We start from the raw sequence: 19,657 nt of genomic DNA on the forward strand, positions 1-19,657 counted from the left end.
AACCATAATAAATACTCTTTTGCAACTTTTCAGTAGCATTTATAACTGGAAGTTCTAAGCTGTTGATGATGAGACGATTTGGAAATGGAAAACAAAAACATTTAAAATCTGCAGTGACATTTTAACAAGAAGTAAGAGGGATTCCAAAGGAGAACATCTGACTATAAATATGTCTTTGATGTATTTTTAATGCTCAAGTGCTTAGTGCATAAAAATCCCCCACATGGACAAAAGGATAATATTGCCAGTGCTCATGGTTTGAGAAGAATAAATGGATGGTCTGAACTTGCAAGTGGAGCCTGAAATACAGGCTACATTTTCTTTATCTTGGAAATTTTGTGGACAGAGAAGGTTTTTTGTTTTTTTTTTTTTTTTAAAGTAAACAAATGTAAAGTAAACATTAGTTAGTTTCCCCATAGAAACAGACTTCCCAAGCCAGAAAGGGCCCAGGAGCACACAATACGGGCAGTCTTTGAGCTACCTCCTGGTGTTTTCTGATGCTCAGTTCCTCAAATATGTGTCTCATATCTGGTACATGAGTCAGTAAATCGAGTTTCTTTAGAAAGTCAGATAGATCTGTCAGATGGCAATCAAACAAGTGCTTTGCGTGTGGTATGGGCAGAAATGGATTATCAGTGTGGTTGGCAAACAGGACTTTAAACTGAAAGATTCAGCCTGCAAGCCTGGAAGAGTAATGACTCTTTGCATGTGAGTGGCATTTCCTAGCTCATGGTTTTCTGCTTGACTTTCCTGTAAATGTAAATCAGAATTAAGAAGGAAGGGAGAATATAACCTTCAGTGTTTACACTAATCTGTAGTACAAGATGCATTTTTAAAGAGAGAAGGGCAAACCTCAAATGATCTGAGGTTTACATTAGTATGCCAAGGCAGCAGTATTAATTGGCATCTTCTGCAAACTCAGAACTCTTTCAGATGCAAAGGCTCTCTGGGAATCTCAAGAGAGCAGGCTTTTTTGCCTCCTCTTTGGGAGTTCCCATTTCAGGTCTTTCCTGAAACTGGCCCAAGAACAGATCCCTCTTGTTGTTCCAATGCTTCTATTATTTACTCTCTACCTGTAACCAGAATACATGGAAACTAATTTATGAAAGGGAAAAATCCAAGTAATTAGCTACTATTCAATGTGAACACTTCTGTTATGCTGATATTTTACCCACTGTTTTATCTTTTTAAGAGTTTATGCTTGGTTATGTTCACAGAGTTTGTGTGTGTCTAGTTCTTACTGTGATGTTTAGTCTGGTTTGCTTGTTCAGTCATTTCTCTTTGCAAGAAACACTTCAAACTCCTGTTCTCTGAAGTCAGCTGAGGTAGAGGAAACCTCCAACTGCTTTGCATGAGATAGCACCACCTTCAAACCTGGCCTGCACAGCCTTAGTGCAGATGCTCACTAACTAGCCAAGGCGCCTGTGGACAAGGTTATGAAAGGGTGGGATTAGAATTCCTTCCAGCACCTGTTTGCCTATGGCTTTGCTATAGAAATTAAGCTAGAAGTTTATTCTGTATGTCTGGAAACTGAAGTTTAAACTTACTCAGTTTTGAAAATTTAGAGAATATGAATGTTTTTCCAACTTCCTTGTCACTGAAAGGTTTTAGTACTTCTGACTAATGTTGTTGCTGTTGCCCTCAGGGAAAATGTTATGAACCTCTCTGAGACCTGTCAGGAACTGCACTGGAAAAATTGACTGATCTATGAACTGACTCGCATTTGTTTCCATTCATGTGAAAATGGTGAGAATGAGGGAGTTGGAGGGTAGAGATGGTGGCTGGAGAGCAAGGATGGGGTCACATAAAAAAATATGGACAGCAAATATTGGACAATTCTCAATGATTACTTCTTTAATAATTCTATGCAACAAACATATTGGGTATGAAATGAGAAGTGAGTGTGTGTATGTGTGTAAAATGACTTCATCAATCATGATATTACAACGTTAAAATCTCCCCAGGAATCAGAGCCTAAGACAAATGTTTGCAAGGGGCAGTTTATTTGGGGATGCTCTCAAGGGATAGAGTTTAGAGATCTAAAAGAATGAGATAAGGATGGAGGGAAGCCAATCTAAAGATGCATTATTGAACTGGTTTACTGCCATGAGAAATCAGAGTTTAATCCTGCTGAGACAATGCAACATCTCAGTAAAATGTGTGCCTCAGTTATCATTACAAGAGAAGAGGGGGACAGTATTTATTCGTTAGCTTCTCTCCCTTATTGGTCAGAGGTTTGTAAACTCTTTCTTATTTCCAAGTTTGTTTATACATCAGAATAGTTGGGTTGATGTTTGGAGGCATTCCATCCAGGGAAGCCCAGAGCCCAGGGGCTAAAGGAGGGAAACACATGGTGCAACCAATGTGAGATTATGCAAATATACCTCCTGTGTATCCTATTTCCTTGCCTCCATGATGCCAGAAGTAAAAGGGTGAGATGAGAATATATGAGGTTGGGCAGCATATTGGTCTTATTAAGGATCCTCATAGAAAACAAATAGCATATACGGAATGCAATAATTTGAAGACAATCTATTTACCAGAATTTGATAGAGGAGGACCACATGGATGGAGCAGTAATGAGAACTTAGTAACAATTGAGCACTTATCAATTGCTGGTGCCAAATTCACTCTCCCAAATGACTGGGAGAGTGAATGGAGGTAGTAAGACATGAGTAGGTTCAGCTTCCTCTAGAGAAGCACTGGCCTTCCAACAAGGGACAGCCAGCAGTCGGTTACTTACCAGGGAGAGACTTGCAGAATAAATAACTGTCCTGTGACCCTCAGCGTCCTACAGGGATTCCCCATTTGCTGAAACTAAAACACAAGATGGCACAGAGACTGCTCTATGTGGTCTCTGAATGTCAGCTTTCTGAAGCAGAGAGGAGGATGGGGAATGGAGCAAAGTAGACCCAGAGGAGCAAAGTAAAGATATCTGGCACAATGATTCCATGGAGGTCTTTGATCAAATGCCCACTTTTGCTTTGATCTTGAATAATCTTGACCAATTCTACACATGGCAAGCTTGGCTGGAACTAAGCTTGGTTTCAGATCTTTGACTCAGGAACACATTTTTTTCTTTAACATCAAAGAAAAATGGAAATTTTGTAAGATAAAAAACTTTATACAAAATAAATTAAAATAACCCTTCATATTACAGCTCAGAAATAATCACTATAATTTAAGCTTCTTTTTTGTTGATATAAGAATGCTTGGTAAATTAAATCAATCATTATAGACATATTACATCATGAAAATTCAGTTAATATTAACTTATTGTTTGATTAGTGAATGTTTTTGCAAGTATAATTTCCAGTATTTCATTGAACTACTTCTTCATTGTTGGTCATTTAGATTAATTCTGATCTTTCCCTATTAATTAATTCATTTAGTTATTTAATTGATATTTATTGAGTATCTAGAAAAAGAGAGAAAAACACCTGCCTTCCTTAATCTTAAATTATAGTGGTAGAGATAGACAATAAAGAAATAAAATGGCATAAATGTTATAAAATTATGATCAACACTAGGAAAAATATTAAAGAAGAGGAAGGGGACAACAGGGTAGAAATGGCTCTTTGAGGAGGGTATTTCTGATTTGAGGCATGAATATATTCTATATTCATATAGTAATATATATATATATATACTATATATTGACATAGTGAGGTGCAACTATATATAGGGGATCATCATTGTAGACTAAGGAAAGAACAATAATAATTACCCTAAAGATATGTTTACAGGTCTGTCAGAAGAGCATTGGGGCCAAAATATAATGAGCAAGGGAAAAAGAAGTAGATGGAGTCCACAAGAACATCAGGACTGGATTATGTAGCGCCTTATCAGTTAGTGTAACTGATATTTCAGTTGATATCGCACTTGAGATTTCATGCTCATTGTGATGTAAAACCATTCAGATTTTTGGATGCAAGAATCATTTGATCTCGCTTGAATTTTTAAAAGATTGCTTTGTTGCTGGTTGTAAATAGTAGAGGAGCCTGATAGAAGCAAGGGGCCAGTAAAATAGTTATCATAGGTGCCAAGCTGATGGTGCCAGATGAGGGTGGCTCGGTCTAGGGTGGTTTCATTTGAGAAGAAAGATATTGTCATAACAGACAGGAATATAGGATTTGCTCTGGATTAGATGATGAGAATAACTTGAAGACTTATGCTGACCTTTGTTGATATAAGGGATATTTTAAAAGGTGGGTGCATAGTAAGAAAAAGGAGGTCAATTTTAGGTATTTTATGCTTGAAATTACTATAAGACATCCGGGAAAAAATGACAAGAACTTAATAATTTTGTTAATACTCTTGATAGGGATTGATGAATTACAGTTCAGAAAATTGAAACCATTTTATTATCCATCCATATGGAAGTCTCAACTTCACTAGAATTTTCCATTTCAGTATGAAAATGTTTTTATTTTGTTACTTTAATGCTCTCGTCTTTGAGTTTTGATGAACTTGAAATCTTCTCTTTTTTCGAGGCATATTTTTTGTTATGTGAATTGTCAGATCATTCCCCTTATCTATTACCCATTAGGATTTTAGGCCAGGTTATTCATACTGATCTTTTGTGTATTATCCTTAATAATGTTGTCTGTGTGTTTATTATTTACTTTTCATGACACTTTGAGGAATGCTTACTTTTAAATTGGTATAAAGTTAATTTTATAATTGTTTTTCATTACCATTGTTAATAAATATAGAAAGTACTTTCGCTTCCACCCATTTCTGTATTTCTATAGTTATTTATAACACTTATTTTGCTTACAAGTTAAATGTAGTGAACAGTATAAAATATTAGTTATTGAATTAATTCACAGATAGTTTCTCAGTGATTTTTGATGCCATCATTATCACATATCAAATCTTTACCAAATAGTAAAGTCAATTTCCCTTCTTAGGTATAAATAAGCATTAAAACAAAATTTTCAATTTGAAGACCACAAGGACAAATATATCCAGGCAGGCAAATAAACCAGCAGCCTTTACAGCTACTAGCCAGTAGAGTTGGAAATTATGGCTATGAATTCAGTGTTATTTGTGCCTAAAACAGAGTTATGAGCCCCATGTAGCATGTGTCCGAACTCATCTCTTGGCACTTTGGACCAGGTTAGCTCATTGGTGTGACTTAACTTCTGATTTTGTGTATTGTGTTCAGCACTGTCTTGCTCTGCAAGGACAGGTGCAATGCTTTTGCAGCTCAGCCGATTTAGCTGGGACCCTGATAAGCTGCGTGATTCTATGTAGCTTTCTCTGCTTATACTGAGGAGCTGTGGCATTCCCTTGTGCTCCTACCCATTGATTGAAATCCAGATCCCAAGCAGCTGACACATGGCATTTGCATTCATCCACACTTCCATTTTTATTGCAATAATTTCTATTGTATGAAAAGTTTTTTCTCTATTTCATCCTATATTGTCACAGCCTTGGTCCCCTTGTCAATAAACATGCATCACTTCTTCAAACTATGCTAAACAACCTATAGTATCAGTTGACAAAGAATATCATTGGTGATAATCTGAAAGGGCACATTCAAGTATCAACAATAGTTGACAGAATGGTGGTGTATGTGTGTATGTGAGTACATGTGAAAATGTGTGTGTATAATATAAAGTGTTGTCTAGTAGCATAGATTCACACTTCAAACAAATCTATTTAAAATAGCTACTTATAAAAGTTTGATGTGGATGGGCTGTAAATATCACATCTGAGGTCAGCAGAGAGTGATATGTAGCAGATTCTTGTTTTGCCAGTATTGAAGATTGGCGGTATCTCTTTTCATATTTGTGCAAAAACTCACTAAGGGAAGCTGAAGAAGCATACTAGCTCTTTGTGAGTTAATAACTGTATGCTTTAAAACATGTCTCAAATGAAAAAAGTATTTTGAGGTCAAAAGTCACTGAGCTCTGAGAAATCAATGATACATGTCAAATATTAATAATGATAATAATATTAGGGTTTAGAGTATTATCTAAATTAGACTAGTATGTTCTGCCAATTTCTGGGCTAAATAAAAATACAAAATGAATAAAACAGATATAAACACATCAACTTTATGTCTAATAAAATTGTTCTATTCCTAAACTTAAACCCCAGAAGTAGGCATCTTATGCAGCCAATAATAGAGATCTCTTGACAGCCACAAGCTATCTCCATAATATCTATAAAAGTGACAGACACACAGTAGGTGCTCAATAAATACTGAGTGAGAGGAGATAAGCAGAGCAGAACACAAACTCTCTTTGGAGCCCAGGACCTAGGAGCAAGAAGGAGACCCCTGATAAGCATTTTGAGTGTATTATTCCCACATTTCAGCGCTATCAGTAAGGGGCAGAAACCATTTCTCTTAACTCAGGATATATTAAAATTTTGCAGTACAAAAAATACAGCATAGTTTATTTGTTTGATAAAACGTACTCTTCTTAGATACTGTCTGAAATAAAATGCTAAGAAAATTCACGATTAAGAATATGGGGCAGAATCTGAAACCCTGAGGAGGCTGCCCATGATTAAAATTGTATTGCTGGAGGCAAAAAGGGATTTTCAGTTGTACTTTCCAAGGTGTAAAAAAAAGTATAACTGAGGACACAGAAAGTGGCAAAATGCCATAAGAAATGTAATCTGTTATTAAATTCACTAGAAGATTTTTTTTTTTAGTAGAATTATGTGTATAGACATAAATGAGCTTGGTACCCATTTGACCAAAAATAAATCTGAGAAAAAACATAAAAGTAAAGCAGCTGAGAGAGTGAGGGCCATGAAGAAGTATGCTATCAGGAATGTTCTGGAATTACCCAATGATGTCTGCATTCTCACAGTTAATGAAACTGTGCGCTTGAACCAAGTTTACTTAAATCTCAGGAGTGAAGGGGGTTTCCAGATGATATCTGTGTATGGATGCTGATCTTTGTTAACTCATTGCAATCCATTAGTAAGCCTGTAATTTAAGTAGTGTTTCTTTTTACAAATGAGGAGGTTTAAATCTGTGATTGTTCTTCATTGATACTAAAATCAACTACACAAAAAGGATGCAAACACAATTTATTTGCAAGCTGAGTTTATAGAACCCAAATAGTACCTGGATATTAAAAAAAAAATAAAACAAACTAATGCCCATAACTGTGGCATCCTCATCTCTACTTTTTGAGTCATGAAACTGAAGCTCTACTTTTTATTTCCTACACATATCCTTCTTCAGTCTTGTTCTTCTGGAGCACATTTCCACATCTTCAAAAGAATCATTTATCTCATTTTCCAAGAAAACATTTTAAAAACAGTTCTGAGAATAGCAACACACTTTCTATTTCAAAGATGGTGACTGTCTAACCAATCCAAAGAGCATTCCTGTTTTTGTAGTTCAAATCTAACAGTCTTGTACAGAAAGTTATCATTCAAGAAGGAAATTGTAACACAATGTTTCAGACAATATAAACATCCTTCTTGATTTATGGGATATTTGGGATTTATGGGATATATAAGATATTTGTCTCAATCGTTTGGAATACTAGAGAGTTTTGTTATGTCCACTTGATGAAATAAATCTCTACTGTGCTTAAAATATTAACAGTTCAGTGAAGTCAAACTATTTATTTCTCTACACAACTTTGAAATTACCTTACTCCCCTGCCCGAGAACCCCCAGGTTTTTGCATCATGCATTTCTACCTACTTGACTTGAAATTCTTTGCAATTTCACATACTAAAATAATATTCTTTCATACCAAACTCATGTAACTATTCATATTTTTACTGAAAATAAAGGCAGTTTAAGTAATTTGACATTGAGGCCAGAAGAAACTAAGAATGCTCTGGACCATAATCCTAATTTTTTGTGCTCTTTTAAGAAAATAGATAATGCTGCGTCCCCCACTGTAAGGAAAATACCTCAAGATTTTAAAAAAGAATGCAGTGATAGGGGAAGAAAAGAGAAAAAAAAAAGAAAAGGAAGGGAAGTGTGGCATAAATTACCTCCCTGTCTTAAATTTGATATGGAAGCAGACCATAAAATAAGCTAAGTATAGAAACTGATTCTTCAATCCTGAGTGTAGATGCATCATGGCACATACCATACTGAAGAATCAGTTAGCTTGCTTCAGTTCTTTTGAAACTTATGATTCACATAGGACAAAAGACCTAAATCTATGAACCTCAATTTATTAATCTGTAATATGAGTGTAATAGTAGTATTTTTCTAATTTTTGAAGTTGTTTACAGTTATATTTTCAGTATGTTGAAAGTATATGACACATGGTAGCTCTTCACCAAATATCTGTGAAATTAATAAAATAATATCTTGCATTTGAAATACTGGAACATAGTAAACATTCACTACTCACTAAATAAATAAGTATTTTAACACTGTTTTAATTTTATGTTTCTACTGACTGATGAGTTTTGGAGCTACCAATACCTCATTGTAGGCTTTATGGTACATTTTGGTACAATAGTCACTGGCTTATTGATTATTTTAAGGGTAGAGGATATTTCCTTATCCTTTATTTTATTTTATTCAATTTACTGATAATTCAAATTTACTTGGAATAAAAAATGAAGTGATCAGAGTAGATTACTGAAAGTTCAAATGATTCCTCTACTTAACCTCAGTCATACAAGTGCTCATGGAAGATACTTGACAAACCTCGAATAAGTATGTTGGGTAGAGGAACTTTCTCCAGGCAAGAATGTTCCTATGGACACTGTTGGAACTGAAATTGTGCTATTGGCTCTCCTTTGATCAGGCAGCAGAAGAATTAAAATGAGTGCTGGTTTGGGTGATTGAGGATGTAAGATGGAAAAAAATGAGGAAGCTAGTTCTGAGAAGACATATTCTAGGGAAGAGAACTGCTATATGGAATGACAATTGTATTAATTTGTTCTATCTACCCAGACTTACGGATTCAGTAGGGAGAGGTATAGCTATGGGCTATGTCAGAGAATATAGTCTTCTCTTGTCCAGCACAGAGTTGGAGAGATGTCTACATCTTACAGGAAAGCAAGTAGAAGACATTAGACAGCATTAGCAAAGACGTGTGTAGCTGAATCAGTCTGAGTAGTAAATCCATTGGAAAAAATTACAAAATACACCATGGACACCAAGAAACAATGTCAGTTATAGAAGAATAGCAGAATTCATGGAAATAAGCATAGTTCATATAAGCTCCATTCCTTCTCATTTAAAATATTTATTATCCTGGGATATAAGTGATGATAGAAATTGCTCCTAGTAGAATAGTGTGGAATTCCAAATTATATTGTGGTGTAAGTAGCCTGACACTAAATATAGCTACATCTCCCTTCCTCCCTCCCTTCCTCCCTTTCTTCATTCCTTACTTTCTTCCTACCTTCCTTCCTCCCTTCCTTCCTTCATTCTTTCCTCCTTCCCTTCCTTCCTTCTTTCCTTCCTTCTTCCCTCCCTTTCTTTATTTTCTTCCTTCATTCCTTCCACCCTTCTTCCCTCCCTTCCTTCTCTCTCTCTTTTTCTTCCTTTCATTATATATTTTCTCTCCTCATCTGCCTCCTCCTCTTTTATAACTAAAACAATTTCCTTCTGACATAGTGGTTAGCTTGCTTACATGTTGGGAATCTTATGCTAGACTATACAGATACTCAGAAAAGAGCTTTTTTTCCCCTAAGTTTCCAAAATCACTGAAGTTTTCCTGGCAGATAAGCTCATGACCCTCTAAGAACTATGCAAGTCATGGTGAAATGTTTCTAATAGGGGAAATCAGAGATTAAAAAAAGTCAGATTCATATACAGCTCTATTGCATTTTTTTAGAGAACTTTGCTTTTAAACCTAGAGGCAGACAGGACATTGTTGATTCAGATATTATGGAAAGGTCACATGTTAAAAAGTCTTTCTCCCACACATTAAAAAAACCACAAGAAAATATCTTGTTGAAGTTCAATTCCCAATACCTCAGAAAGTCCTATCTCCTTACTTCTTCAATCCTTTGGCATTTTCTTACTGCCCCAATATCCACCCCAAACCAGCAGCTGCTTACAATGGAATTCACAGACAGCTGTTGGGGATCTTTTCCAACCACAAAGAAATGTAAGTTGAAAAGTTCACAACAAAGTTTTTCCCATTCTCAAATAGGGAGGCTGCTATGCTTATGATAATCATACAAAGGGGAAATGACTGGGTAAGGAAAATTTTTGTTTAAAAGTACTAAAATACAATTGTGAACTAATTAATTAGCAAATGCTTTTATGGATATATTTCTGGCTGCAGTGAAGCTGCTTAAACTTTTATTTACTTCTTTTAGGAATATAAATAAGAATACTTTTTAAAGTTTAAGAATTTATATTAGTTTATATTAGGAGAAAATAGAAAACAAAGGCCTATAATGCTAACTATAATACTGCATGTAGATCATGTTCAATTTTCTGCAATTGTATATACAATATTAGAAAATAATATTTGAAGATTCAAGGATGGTGATGATATATTAAGTAAAAAATGTTATAAAACAGTATGTAAATTATTTTATTTTATAAACATATATGTTTATATATCTATATTCTTCAAGATAGAATTTCAGATTAAATATTTTTTTGCTTCTTGTTTGCTTATTTAAGTCTATCCCTCAATCAGCTTACACTGTTCTTAAAATATCATGGTACCAAAATACTTTAAGAAGAATGTAACAATTCAAGTCATAAGTAAAGATGTATCTGGAACATAAGCCAAGGATCCAACTAGATTTTTCTGAATGTTGTGGGATCTTTGGATTCAGGGTCTATGGATAGGTGTAGTAAGTGAAAAGTATGCAAGTTAACAGTGTTAGTTTGGATAGATTTGGGTACCAATTGTATGTTTGAAAGTGAGACAGGAGGAATTAAGACAGGGAAAGACAGTCAAAAAAATGGCACATTGATGAATGAGTCATTGCTGTGGACACCTGTGGCTCAGAGAATGTGAAGACTTTGAGAAACTGCACTGAATGTGTGTTGTAATTATGCCACTGAGAGGTGAGGATACCATTCACCAATTTCTATTCCTCATTGGTTGAGAGTCACTCCATAGTGTTAACTAGGGCTTCCAATATGTGCACCTCCAAATTCTCACAAATGACTGGAAGAAAAAATGCTTGAGGCATCATCAGAAATGTCTACATAGCTTTATATGATGCCTGCATTTATAAGTGAATGTATTATTAAGCCAGGGAAGACATTCTTGCATCAGAGAATGAGCCACAATGGGAGAAATCTGACTTTGGGTTTCAATTCTGGTGTTTGCTAGCTACATGAGCTGTGACAGCAACAGGACAACTCTGGGTATCTAATGTCCTCATTTGAGAAATATCAACAACACTGGCTACCTACCTATCACCTTAGTTTAGAATGACCCCAAATGCCATTGTGTTTTGGAAAGGCAAAACAAACTAAAATATGCTTTATGTTTTCACCCCTATTTACTAACTGAGATTAGAAAATACTGACCACAAATTTAACAGTAAATTTGAAACTTGTACCTGGGACAGAATCAGGGTTAACAGAATGTTCCAAAACTTCTTAGAAATTCCTAATTGTATATTCTCTGACAGGGAGAAGAGAGTATTATCACCTCAGGTCCTAGACACTGAGTGTTTTGGTCTCGGCAGATTACCAAACCTTAATGTCTCTCTACCTGGGCCAAAATAAATAAATCTTCATTAATATTTTTGTGTAGTTAATATAGCCGGTTCTCCTCTTTTAAAAAAAAAATATTTTCCAAGAGTGTGATATTTCTACCATTGTTGTACAGTTGACAACATTATAGTTCTGTTTGCTCCCTACAGGGGGAGAAGGTGACCCTTAGGTCTATGGGGAAGCATCCGGCTTTCTTCCCTGCAGGCTCTGTAAGTTGGCAGCCTTTCCTACCTCACCCCCTAGCTCCTTTTTGCACGTGCAGCCACACTCATCACGTTGGGGTGCAGCTCATCTTTCATGGCTGGCAGGCTGCCAACACTGCTTTGAACTGTGGAAAATCTGAGAAGTGCTTGATAGCTTTTTATATAGCTTGGTTTGATACCAATAACTCTTGAGTGTGGATGTCAAGGCAACAAAGCTGCAGCTCACAAAGAAAGAAAAATAATAATAAAATAAATCCCCAAAGATTATAAGTGAATAATCTGCGAAATGCTCAGAAGAATTTTCCTATTGTTTCTCAGCATGTTACTCAGAGAGCCTTGTTAATTAAGGTTCAAGACCAAGAAGTGAATCTGTCATCAAATCGCCATTCCTCCTGCATGCATAACAAATTGCTCACATAAACGGTCCCCAAATCTCATCATCTCTTACTTCCCTCCTCCAAGAACTTTAAAGCATTGCACTGTTATACTAGCCTGTAGTTCCATTATGTGAGAAGCACAATGTGGCTTTAGCTATAATTTTCAAATATTTATGAAAACAAGATTAGGGGCAGAACTAAACGATATCTGTGCACATGTCTTTTGAATTAATAGCTTCAGTATTTTATGAGGTTGGAGGACCAGGGAGATAGGTGAGAAAAAGACAGGCTGGGACAGCAATGCCCCCCAGGTTTGCATACACAAAAAATTGACATCCATTTCTATTAGAATAATTTCTCTACAAAAGCTGCTAAAAGAGAGGGGCTGAATCTCAGGCTTAGCTCACTTCTCCTCTGAAATCACACCATTCACAACAGGCTCAGCATTTGGTTGGTGTGTATTTTCTTCCCCCTAAGGGCCCCCAAAGAGAAAAAAGAAAAGCATAGATGAGCTTTAAATAAATGGAGCCATGCCAAAGAATTCGGCATAGTCATTTGTCTTTGGTACTTAAACAGAGCAGAGAAAGAAGTTCTTGGAGTCAACTTTAGACTGTGCAGAACAATGTCAATTCAGAATAATTGGAATTTATTACCATAAACTAAATAGAATAGGCAAGTGCTTTCTTTCTCCCTCCTAAACTTTACTTTTGTTGTAGTTAGAGTCCCATCAAAGTATAAAAGGAAATGTACATATTACTAAATTTAGAAACATCTTGGGGTGATTTTGCAAACTGTATTCTATAAGGGTATTTGATTTTTAAAACTTTCCCCCTAATTGCCAAATTTGCCTTATTTTCACATCATTAAGCTATCTTTTAATCCATCTCTGCTAACACTTTCCCATCTTTCCCTATCTTTCCTTAGCAGCATGGTTTGGCAGTTAAGGTATTGAGTAGTAAATCAAGCGATGTGGGTTTTTATACTGTTATTGATTGAACTATGTCTCTGCAAAACTCATATGTTGAAGTCCTAACCTCCCACCTCAGAATGTGACCTTATTTGGAAATAGGGTATTTAGAGGAGTAATCAACTTAAAGTGAGGTTATTAGGCTGGACCCAAATTCAATATGTCTGGTGTCCTCATAAAAAGTGGGAATTGGGACACAGGCAGGCATGCAAGAAGAACACCATTTGAACATGAAGATAGTCATCTACAAGCCAGGGAGACAGGATTGGAACATATGCTTCCCTCACAATCCTCAGAAGGAAGCAAACCTGCCAAGACCTTGATTTCAAACTTCCAGACTTCAGAATGGTTCAACAATAAATATCCGTTGTCTAAGCCACACAGTTTGTGGTTCTTTGCTATGGCAGACCCAGTAAGCTAACATATATAACTGTCGGTTATTTTCTGCGGAACCTGCAACTTGTGACTTCTTGCCTCTGAGCCTTTGTTTACTTAGATATAATACAGTGATAATTATGCCTGTTTCAACTATTTCATAGATAGTGGCAAAACTCAGGTAAGATAATGGCTGCTGAAATAACTAAAAAGTATATACTATGATGTATACTATTTGAAGCAAGTGCCCCAAGTAGATATTTTTAGGGATAAAATTGGATACTGTTCAAAATTATCATTTTACTACCAAAGTATCTGAAATGTTGTATTATTTGTTTCTATGATCTATACAGCTTATACAAAAACACCTTATACAAAACTACAAATGATTTTCAGGATGGCACCAAGAATCGTTTGGAGACCAGGGCAATAGTCTAGATAGAGAAATAAGACCTGAAATAAAATAGGTTAGAATAGAGTCAGTTATCACAGAATAGTAGTGATAGTCATGTAACCATTAAAGGAGAGAAGAAAGCTAATTATCATGAATATAACTTGAACAACCTTATGTTTGGTTTAAGAGACTGGGTTATTGATTCCAATCTGTACCTGCATGTAATTCACATAGATTTGCATAAAGATTTCATAGTCCTATATTCCAAGTGTGAAATTAATCATGAAAATTAAACGAGTTATCGCTGTGCTCACTGAAATGAGTGCAAAGCTCCCATGGTTTACTCATCCAGCGATTAGAGGCAAACTCCACAGGGAATAGATCACTGCTTCTTTTTTACCCCAAAGGAAGAGAATTCAGAGTACATTCCCATCAAAGGAAAGAAGGAAAGCAAAGGGAAGGGAAGGAGCAGGAATTATTTAAACCCAATCTGAAGATGAATTACCGCAGGCCCATTTTCCCACTGAAGGGATACTGATTTTTTCCTCAATCTTCAAGAATTATTCAAAGTCCCCCTGACAATCAAGATGAGCCCTTCCAAACAGAAAGTTTTAAACAGGTAGACTGTTTTAAACAGAAAGTTTTAAACAGCTCCTTGCTCAGATTGAGAAAAGAAAATGAAATTTTTCAATACATGTGTATTCTCTGGTGCTTGAAGTGAGGTATAAGTTTTCCAAAGCAGCAAATATTCTATTGCCTCAAGCATTTTATAAGAAGATATCATCAATATGTTTACAAGATAGTGTTTATAAGTTTAAAAAATAAAAGATTATGATTATATCTATTTTGATTAGCACAATAATTTTTCTAATCAGTCTGGTATTACAAAACAAGATTCTCCTGTACCATTTCCTTGGGAAACAGCAAACTGACATAATTACAGACCTGTAGGGCAGAACTTACTGCTATAAGATGTTCTTAGGGCAAAAAAACATTTTAAGAGGAAGTGGGATAGAGAAGAAACCAAACAAATGAGAAAAAGGTGACCCTCACAGCTTTTCTAGCAAACTGATAAGATTAGAGAGCAGGGAAATCTTAGGAACTGTTCCTGCATGATGTGTAAAGTGCTGAAGCTCATTACTGGTTCTTTCCCCGATTGGCTTAATTTGTTCCCTACAGTGATAAATGCTGACTCTGGTTGGAAACCCACTTGCCAATACTGAAACAGCTTGGATGCTCTCAACTGTCATGTTAACTCAGCCAAACTGTCATTTGCAGAAACCTTTGCAAATTTACTTTGTATTGAGCTGGTAACATCTGACTAATTTCTACTAATACTGCATAGCAGCCATAACCACTTTTGCAGAGCACATTAGCCTTGTTTAACTGGCATCATAAATAATAAATTCAAACTGCTGGGAATTGGCTTATATTCTGTATTGCTTTTTGACGTATTTTTGGAGTCAGGTACATTATTTCACACTAATGATTCTGCTAAACCCAGAGGCTTTTGTCTGTTATTCTTACATCCCAACCAAATATTGTTAAAAAATAATGCATCAGGTACTCTTTTCTCATATTCCCAATATTCCAATATTGCCTCCAGAAAATAAAAATGTGCAATTATCCAACAGTTCTTTGGCAGTCACTTGAATTGAGCCCTAGGCTGATTTCTCAAAACCCCTCTAAGCCATCTTCTCTTGGTTAGCATTGCAGTCTGTCATCAAGGTCTAGGGCATGGATAAGGAACCTGTGGCCTTCTAGGTCCTTATTTGAAGCTTTTTGACTGAATCCAAATTTTACAAAAAAAAAAAATCCTTTTATTTTTATTAATACATTTTTCTTTATCTTTGATATTTTAATTTTATTTTTAAATGAACATATTTAAAATACCAAAGAATAAAATAAGTTTCAACAAAATAATCCTACAGATTGACTAGCACAATTGGAACATTAATAACCCATAAGGGTTAAATTGACAGCTGCTACGCTTATGATTTAGTTCCAACTTCCCCTGCCGGACTGGTGCTACTACCACATGAGGCTGGTTGGCGAGAGTTTATGGGGGTTGAGTACAGCAGTAGGTTATCAGCTTTTGACAGTGGTGCACTGTGTTTCTGTTTGAAGTGGATTTATGAATAGTTACACAGCTCAACAGTATTTTTTAATTCTGTCTGCTTAACAGCCCATCATGTCAATGAAGACCAAGAGAATGCTGAAGGAAGACAACAGATTTTTTAGTAAGGATTGGGAATTGCAATATTATCTTGTTTCTGCTGGAATTAACATGATTTGCTTGCTTCATGATACTGAAATATTAATATTAAAGAAATTCAATCAATGCTCATCAGCATTATAACACTCATAAAGACCACAAAAACTTTAAAACAGAGGGAGAGGCATGGAAGGTTGTGTTGCAGAAGTTAAGAGATGAAAAGCAAAGACAATTCTTTCAAGCAGCAATAAGATCCAGAAATAATGCTACTGAAACAACTTATAAAGCAGCTTATATATCCAGGGAAAAAAAGGAAAGCCATTCAGAGATACAGAAATTGTAAAATAATGCATTGTAGAAGTTGTAGGATGCTTAGACCCTCATGACGTTTCAAAGTACAAATAGCTGCCTCTTTCAAGGAGAATCATAACTGATGGGCAGCGTGAATTAGCCTTCAACTTAACAGAACAACTTCATACAATGCTTCCAAAGGAACATATATATTATTCAATCGTTTTCGATGAATCATCTGATACTACTGACTCGGCACAGATTTTATACTTCATTTGGGTCATAACAGATTTTCTTTGCTGTTAAGAGTTTTTGCTTTGGAGACTCTTACAAACAGAGCATGGGGAATAGATATCTTCAAGAACTTTTGAGATAAATGTGAAGTTGTACTAAATTTGGCAAATTCAGTGAGTGTATGTACAGATTGTGCACCTTCCATGACAGGAAAACATGAAGGGTTTATTACACAGATAAAAAAAGTATTAACAGGCCTAGAGGCTCTCAATTCTTTTTATTGTATCTTGCATCAGCAAAATCTCTGTGCTAAAGCTACTGTTTTTAAGTGACACTTGCAACAATTTATAGGTATCGTTAACAAATGCAACACGGCATCATCTGTTTCATAACATGCTAAAGTTGAACAAAAAATTAAGTGATGAGGTATCCAGTGTGGATTTGCAGTACCATTCTAAAATGTGTTGGCTATCACAAGGATAAGTGTTAGCCAAAATTTTATCTCTGTGAGAACAGATAGTTAAATTTTATAAAGAACAAAATCAGCAATGTGAATTATTGAAAGATGATTTCTGTAGGAATGCAGCATTTCTGTGTGAGATCATGTCAAATCAAAATGACTTGAATATTTCTTTGTAAGGAACACTAAATCTATATATGATATGTGGCAAAAAATCCAATCATTTAAAAAAAAATTATCTTTTTCAAACATTTCTTCAAAAGGAAAGTTTGGATGAACATTTTTTTCTGTTAGCAAAAGTCACTGGTGACAAAAGAAAAGGGCAAGAAAGCAAATGGTCCCAGTCTCTCACCCCAAACTACATTATCTCTCCCTCTGGGGATAAGCTAGGATGTAGATTACCTGCTGTGGATCTGGATTTCACAGCATATCCAGCAGTGTGCGTTTGCTATTTGGGGTCCTTATTTTTATTGTTTGGATTTGTCTTGGGGTGAGAGGTCTCAGAGTTGAACTGACTACCAAGAATCACAGCTGCTCTATCTCCTGTTGGCAGACAGCCTAGCCTACTTAACTTATAACCCACCACAACCTTCCACTTTCAGCTCCTAGTCCTTAGGCAAAATCATCATTTTATTTTTCTTAAGAGTCATGTATAACAAACGAGACGTTTGTTGAGATATATAATCTTACTTAGGAAGATAAGAGTTAGCCATACCAATAAAATATTTTTGAATACAAATGAGCAATTTCACTCCGAGTTTCCAGAAGGTAGGCTCTGTATAAAAACTTTCATATGCCCCTGCAAATTTTGAGAAACTAAAAATGGAAAATTAGGAGTCTACAAATGAATTTTCCCATTTTTCTTTGCCAGTTGGCTTATTGTTAGGTTCTGGGAGCGCTGGTGGTTGATTAGAAGGTAGGAGGAGGGAGAAATCTTTCCTCCCTACTCTTTGTCTTTTCCTTTCCTTGACCTTGTCTCTGGAAGTGGCTGCATGGCTTCTACAGACGCAGAATCCAAGGTCTGGTTCTTCCTTTCTGACCTCAGTGGTAGAGGTGGTGGCAACCCTTGAGGGGGGGAACCTCTTCAAGCTACTGGTTCCAGCACCTCCTTTGTTCCCCAGTCTCACTACAGTAATAATTTGGTTTACCTCCCTTTCCCCTATTTGATCTTCAAGTTTTGCCCCACGGGTGTAATCAATCTTTGTACTACATTACTTTAATTGCAGATATCCAGTAATCGATCATTATATTACATCACTTCTAATTGAAACATTCAGATTTCTTCTTTCCTGACTAGACCATGACTAATACAAGGGAGAAGATATGGGAGAAAGAAAAACAGGAGACTCTGGCTGATGTATGGGGGTGATATGCAGAAAGGAAAATATGTGGTAATGTATAAAATGGAAAACCTTCCTTAATCTTGCTTATCATAACTTTTATAACATTTTCCCTTCTTGCCAATGATTTTATTGCAAAATGATTCTTTTCATGTATCTGAAAATGCCTATAAACATATGTAAACATGTAAGCCAATGTAAATAAGTAATATTTATGTCTAAACAATAATAATAAACAAACATGTCTTTGTCCACCACCCTGATGAGGACACAGATTAATCTGTGTGTCAACTTTTTCACATTTTCCTCCCTCCCTCTAATAGAAAATCACTATTCTAAATTTCATTTATTACTTCTTGGATGTCTTCATAATTTCATTACATATTTATTCATACATAGATGACACACTGCATAGATATTAAGTTTTATGTTCTCAAACATTATATAACTGGTATCATTTAAGTATTGTTTTGTGGGTTTCTCAATTTTATTCAAGTTAATTTTGTTGGAATCAGTCATGTGAATATATTGAGCTGTATCTCTTCTGAATGTTTCCAAGTGCCCAGGTACAGAAATTTCTCAGAACTATATACCTAGCAGTTGTTGAGTCATGGTTTGAACGTATGTGTCCCCCCCAAATTCATATGTTGGAAGCTCAGACTCAATATGATAGTATTAAGAAGTAAGGCCTTTAGGAGGTGATTATGTTATGTTATGAGGGCAAAGCCCTCATAATGAAATTAATGCACTTATAAAAGAGGCTTCAGAGACTTGCCTGGTCCTTTTGCCCTTCCATTTCTTTGCCATGTGAGGAAGTAATAAATGTTAATCCCTTTTTTGCACTTTACCATTTTGCCACGTAAAGATGCCACCCTCACCAGTCACACAACTTGCCAGTGCTCTGATCTTGGACTTTTCAGCCATCAGAATTATAAGAAATAAATTTCTGCTCTTTATAAATTTCCCAGAGTAAAATATTTTATTATAGCAGCACAAACAGATTAAGACATGTATCTTCTATTTTATTAGATAATTTCACATTATTTTCCAAGATAGTGGTGGCAATTTATTTTCCTTCTGTAAGTGTACATGTGTTCCTATTTTCCTATTAATCCACATTATTTTCATGAGCTAATCTTGTCAGATTTTTTTTGGTCA

The sequence above is a fragment of the Microcebus murinus genome, chromosome 6, assembly GCF_040939455.1.
Source record: "Microcebus murinus isolate Inina chromosome 6, M.murinus_Inina_mat1.0, whole genome shotgun sequence".
NCBI classification, from domain to species: domain Eukaryota; kingdom Metazoa; phylum Chordata; class Mammalia; order Primates; family Cheirogaleidae; genus Microcebus; species Microcebus murinus.